The sequence below is a fragment of the Sapajus apella genome, unplaced genomic scaffold, assembly GCF_009761245.1.
Source record: "Sapajus apella isolate SASKATOON/1434 unplaced genomic scaffold, GSC_monkey_1.0 scaffold237, whole genome shotgun sequence".
Lineage (NCBI taxonomy): Eukaryota > Metazoa > Chordata > Mammalia > Primates > Cebidae > Sapajus > Sapajus apella.
The window spans coordinates 415,773-422,303 of NW_022437177.1; positions in this window are offsets into that span (position 1 = coordinate 415,773).

Sequence of the window (6,531 nt, forward strand, 5' to 3'; positions counted from 1 at the left end):
CACGGTGAGACCCTGTCTCTACTAAAAATACAAAGAATTAGCCAGGTGTGGTGGCATGCGCCTGTAGTCCCAGCTACTGGGAAGGTTGAGGCAGGAGAATTGCTTGAACACGGTAGGCAGAGGTTGCAGTAAGCCGAGATCGTGCCACTGCACTTCAGCCTGGGTGACAGAGCTAGACTCTGTCTCAAAAAAAAAGAAAGAAAGAAAATAAGTACTACATAATTCTACTTCTGTAAGGTACCCAGAGCATTCAGATTCATAGAGGCAGAAAGTAGAACACTAGTTGCTATGGTCTGAGGGAGGTGAGAATGGGGGGGTGAATGTTTAATGGCTATGGAGTTTCACTTTTGCAAGATGGAAAAGTCCTGATAATGGGTGGCTGTCATGGTTACTCAACAGTGTGAAGGTACCTAATATACTGAGCTATGGACTTAAGAATGACTCTTCTGATAATGTTTATGTTATGTGAATTTTGCCACAATTAAAAATAAAAATTAAATTAAAAAAGATATGCAATGAAAGGCAGCCAGATAGCAACATTTAGTCGGCAAGAGAAGAGTTTATTTGTCTTGTAGTTATCTTGATTCTGAAATATCTGAATCACTTCCCTAAACAGGCAGAGCTAGATTAACTGACACCACTGCCAAAAGCGTCTTACAATGTACATGCAGCTCCTTTTTCTTATACACAGACATCCCTATCCAAGAGACATAGCCTAGTGACTCATCCACTCACTGGTCCAGTTTGAAATCTAAGATTCGTCCATTGAGCTCTTGTATGGTTTCTCATAGTCTGATGCCCTACAAACTTAAAAAGCTTCCTCCAGTCTACATGCAGTATAAATGGTAAAACCATAGTAAAACAAACAAACAAATCCCTACCCCCAATTTCCCAAAGAATAAAAAACCAAATTTTCCCAAACAATGAAAATTTCAATGGAACCATGGGAAACACACAAAAGCCAATCAACCACAATATGAAATTTTCATTATGCAGAAATTAACTAGGTGTGCAGTGGCTCAGGCATGTCATCCCAGCACTTTGGGAAACCGAGGTTGGAGTATTGCTTGAGGCTAGGAGTTTGTGACCAGCCTGGGCAACATAGTGAGACCCCATCTCTACAAAAGACCAAAATGTTATCTGGATGTGGTGGTGTGTGCCTGTGGTCCCAGCTACTCAGGAGGCTGAGAAGGGAGGATCGTTTGGGCCCTGGAGTTTGAGGCTGCAGTGAGCCCTAATCGTGCCGCTTCCCTGCAGCCTGGGCGACAGAGCAAGACCCAGTCTGTCAAAAACAAAACAAAACAAGAAATACAAATTTTATTTGGCAGATATTGTGAAGAGTCCTTGAAGGGCAGCCTGGCCAGAGAGTAAGTTCTTTGTCCATTGTCCTCCGTGGCCCTTGATTTTGCCCTCTCGTGGGGCCCTTCATTGTGTTCTATGCCCCAAGGGCATTTCTGAAGCGTTCTCATCTCCTTTTCTGCTGGTACAATTTTGAGGGGGCTCATTATATAAATTTGGGGATTTTTTTTTGAGACAGAGTCTTCCTCTGTCACCTAGGCTGGACCGCAGTGATGTGAACATGGCTCACTGCAGCCTCAACCTTGTGGGTTCAAGGGATCCTCCTACCTCAGACTCCCATGTAGCTGGGACCACAAGCATGCACCCCCATACTCGGCTAACTTTTTTATTTCTTGCAGAGATTTTTTATTTTCCCCAGTGGCAAGAGCTTATTGGTTTTCATTTATTTGCTTGAGTGGATGGAAATACCAGCTCCACCACCCCCTGTTATGCATTGCCTCATGCAGGTGTGGAGTCAGGAATGGCTCACCCTCATGAGTATAGTTGGAAGCCTACGTGATGCTGTCTTTGGCTCCGGGAGAGGAAAGCCAGGAATAGGGGCCTACATCAATTTCTAAGGAGCTCTGAGTGCCTTGGGATCCTTCTTAAAGGCTGTAGGAGTGTTTAGAAAGATAGGCATTTCATGCCCGCAAGAAGAAGTCAGGAGGTCTGGGAGTCAGATTAGTTCGGAATCACTTGCTGAGACTTGGAGAGATCACCCTCCTCTGTGTCTCACAAGTCATCAAAGAGAGGAATTGGCGTTGATGATCGCTTCCCTCTTTGACATTTCCAGACTCTATACCTACTTTGAAACTTATAAATGTAAGGATTGATGAGGATATGAGGGTGTGGTAAGTGCACTGTCTCCTCAGACTGGAAACACTGAACAGGAGCATTTCCTGCGTGTAACATCAAAGACACCTTTGAATTGCACAGGCAGAAACTGAGTCCCTTTTCCAGTTCTCTTTCAAACTTCTGGTGACTTTAAGGGATCACTTTGGTTTGGTGCCAGTGTGTCTTTAAACAATTCTATTTATGGACATTGTGTGTGTACATATAATGATCTATTTACACATAAATGTATAAAATTATATGTATGTAATTTTAGTTTTTAAAGGATCATGCAGTAAAATTGAACTTTTTTAGAGTTCAGTTTAATGAATTTTTTTTTTTCTTTTTGAGACGAAGTCTTGCTCTGTTGCTAGGCTGGAGTGCAGTGGTGTGATCTCAGCTCACTGCAACCTCTGCCTCTCAGGTTCAAGCAATTCTCCCACCTCAGCCTCCCAATAGCTGGGACTACAGACATGTACCACCACGCCCAGCTAATTTTTGTATTTTTAGTAGAGACAGGGTTTCACCCTGTTGGCCAGGATGGTGTCTATCTCTTGATCTTGTGATCCGCCCATGTTGGTCTCTCAAAGTGCTGGAATTACAGGCATGAGCCACTGTGCCAGGCCGAGTTCAATGTACTTTAATATAGGTAATCACTATCATAATTAGAATTTTAACACGTGCAACCACCATAATACAGAACAGTTCTATCACCCCAAAAACTTCCTTTTGATGCCCCCTTTATTCCAACACCCTTCCCTAACCTCTGGCAACACTGATCTCACCTCCCACAGTATGGTTTTGTCACTTGGAGAACAGCATATAAATGGATCATATGGTGTAACCTTTGAGACTGGCTTCTTTTTTTTTTTTTTTGAGATGGAGTTTGACGCTTGTTGCTCAGGCTCACTGCAACCTCTGTCTCCTGGGTTCAAGTGATTCTCCTGCCTCAGCCTCCTGAGTAGCTGGGATTATAGGAGCCCACCACCATACCCAGCTAATTTTTTATATTTTTAGTAGAGCCTGGGTTTTACCATGTTGGTCAGGCTGGTCTCAAACTTTCGACCTCAGGCAATTTGCCCATCTCAGCCTCCCAAAGTGCTGGGATTACAGGCGTGAGCCACCGTGCCCAGCCTATTTTGTTGTACTTTATGTTTTAAGCAAGACAGAGGGTCTTGCTCTGTCACCCATGTCACCCAGGCTGGAGTGCAGTTGCATAATCATGGCTCACTGCCACCTCGAACTCCTGGGCTCAAGGGATCTTCCCACCTCTGCCTCCAGTATCTGGGACTACAGCTGCATGCCACCGTGTATACATATATATATATATGTATATATATATATATATATATATATACACACACACACACACACACATATATATGTATATATATATATACACATAGATATGTGTGTGTGTGTATATATATATATATATATATACACACACATATATATATTTTGACATGGAGTCTTGCTCTGTCACCTAGGCTGGAGTGCAATGGCACGATCTTGGTTCACAGCAAACTCCGCCTCCTGGGTTCAGGTGATTCTCCTGCCTCAGCCTCCTGAGTAGCTGGGATTACAGGCGCCTGCCACCATGTCCAGCTAATTTTTATATTTTTAGTAGAGACGAGGTTTCACCATGTTGGCCAGTCTGGTCTCAAACTCCTGACCTCACGTAATCTACCCACTTTGGCCTCCCAAAGTGCTGGGATTACAAGCGTGAGCCACTGCACCTGGCCTGTCGAGTTTCAGTAGTTTGCCCTCTTTGTTGCTGAGCAGTGTTTCATGATGTGAGTGTCTCACAGTTTGTTTAACCATTCCTCTCTTAAGGGCTATTTCGTTTTTTTCCAGTTTTTGGCTATTGCAAATAAAGCTCCTATGAATAATCACATGCAGGTTGTGTGTGGTTGAATATTGTTCAAAATCCTCTCTGGCTTTCTAGTTCACTTAGAATAAAATTCGCAGTCCTCTTGCAGTCTGTAAAATCACACCTGCCTGTCCTTTGCCTACCCTTGGATGGGATCTCCTCCTTGCCTCCTCTTTCCTCTCTTTCTTCCAGCTATCCTGGCTTACCTGACTTTCTCTGCACATGCAAAGCCCATGCCATTTGTAATGAGTTGAATGGTGGACCCTAAAATGTCCATTCAGGACCTGCAAATGTGACCTTCCTTGGAAAATGTGCCTTTGAAGAAGTAGTTAAGTGAGGGGTCTCAAGATGAGACTCTCCTGGATTAGGGTGGTCCCTAAATGCAATGACAAGTGTAAGAGACAGAGGAGGAGGTGCAGGCACAGGCAATAAGGCTGTCTGAAGATGTAAGCAGAAACTGGAGTGATGCAGCCACATGCCAAAGGATGCCTGGATCCTCTCGTAGCTGGAGGAGGTAAGGATCGTCCCCTAGAGATCTTTAGAGATGTGTGGCCCAGTTGATGCCTTGGGGCTGAACTTCCAGCCTCCAGAAGTGTAAGAGAATTAATTCCTGTTGTTTCAAGCCAATAAGTTTGTGGTGTTGTGTTACGGCTGCTAAAGGAAATTAACAAACCACCTCAGGGCCTTTGCATGTGCCATTTCCTCTACCTGGATTACTCTTTCCCCAGATCCTTGTGGGGTCCATGCCCTCACTTTCTCCTGGTCTCTCTGATCAACTGTCACCTCCTTAGAGAGTCCTCCTGTTCATCCTAGCTAAGAAAGGCCCTTACTGTATCCCTCTAACTCTATAATTTGTTGCACTTCTCTTTAAATATCAATCAATTTAGATACTTGGTATTTGTTTCCTCCTCCCCCACCCCCTTTTTTGGAAAGAGACAGGGTCTTGTTCTGTTGTCCAAGCTGGAGTGCAATGGCATGATCACAGCTCACTATAACCTTGACCTCTTGGGTTCAAGCGATCCTTCCTCCTCAGCCTCCCAAACAGCTAATTTTTTTGCCTTTTTTTTTTTTTTTTGAGACATAGTCTCACTCTGTCACCAGGCGCCATGCTGGAGTGCAGTGGTGCGACCTCGGCTCACTGCAACCTCTGCTTCCTGGGTTCAAGCACTTCTCCTGCCTCAGCTTCCCAAGTACCTGGGACTATAGCTGCGCCCCACCATGCCCAGCTAATTTTTTTGTACTTTTAGTAGAGACTGGGTTTCATCATGTTGGCCAGGATGGTCTGGATCTCTTGACCTCATGATCCGCCCACCTCGGCCTCCCAAAGTGCTGGAATTACAGGCATGAGCCACTGCGCCCGGCCTCAGTTTTATTTATCTATTTTTTGAGAGACAGGATCTCAGTTTGTTGCCCAGGCTGGTCTCAAATTTGTGGCCTCAAGCAATCCTCCTGTCTTGGCCTCCCAAAGTGCTGGGATTACAGGCATGGACCACCATGCCAGGCTTGTTCCCCTCACCAACTTTTTAAAAAAATAACTTGTCCTTTATGTATATTTGTTTCAGGAACTGTGAATAGTCCGGATTCCGGCTGAGAAGCGTTTTGGACATTTGCCAAGTGACAATCTTTCTTCACCTGGAGAGAGAGAAGGCAGAGCCACCTTTCTATTAGTCTTGCAGTATGTTAAAGCATTCTCTCCCAAGAATCTACATCTATTACAACATCTTTCTCCTTCTCTCTGGAAACTTGTATCCTTGCTACTAAGACTTTTCTTTTTTCTTTTTTAGCCTTACAGAAAAGCTGCAAAGATAGGAAGATAATTTTTTTTTTTTTTTTTAAGACGGGGTTTCACTATGTTGGTCAGGCTGGTCTTGAACTCCCAACCTCAGGTGATCCACCCGCCTTGGCCTCCAAAGTGCTTGGATTACAGACGTGAGCCACTACACCCGGCCTGCAAGATAATTTTTGTCTACTCTTAAGCTTCCATGAATGTTAACACCTTATATAACCATGATACACTTACTGACACAAAAGATGAATGCTGGTTCATTACTATTAACTCAACTCCAGACTTTATTTGCATTTCACCAGCTTTATCCACAAATTTCTCCTTTTTTGATACCTGGATTCAGCCCAGGGTATTATATTAAACTTAGTTCTCACGTCTCCTTTCCCTCCTCTGGTCTGTGCCAGTTCCTCCGTCTTTCTTTGTTTTTCATGACCTTGACAGTTTTGGAGGTCTGGTCAGGCATTTTGTAGAATGTGCCTCAATTTGGGTTTCCTTTGCTGGCTACTATTTCTAAGCAATATACACACATACGCACACATATATACATGCATAAATATAGTGTGGAAATACACATAACATAAAATCTACCGTTTTAAGTATTATTATTATATTTTTTTGAGACAGTCTTGTTCTGTCGCCCAGGCTAGAGTGCAGTGGTCTGGCCCCACTGATGTGGAAAGCGAGCTGTGTTCGGAGGACCTGA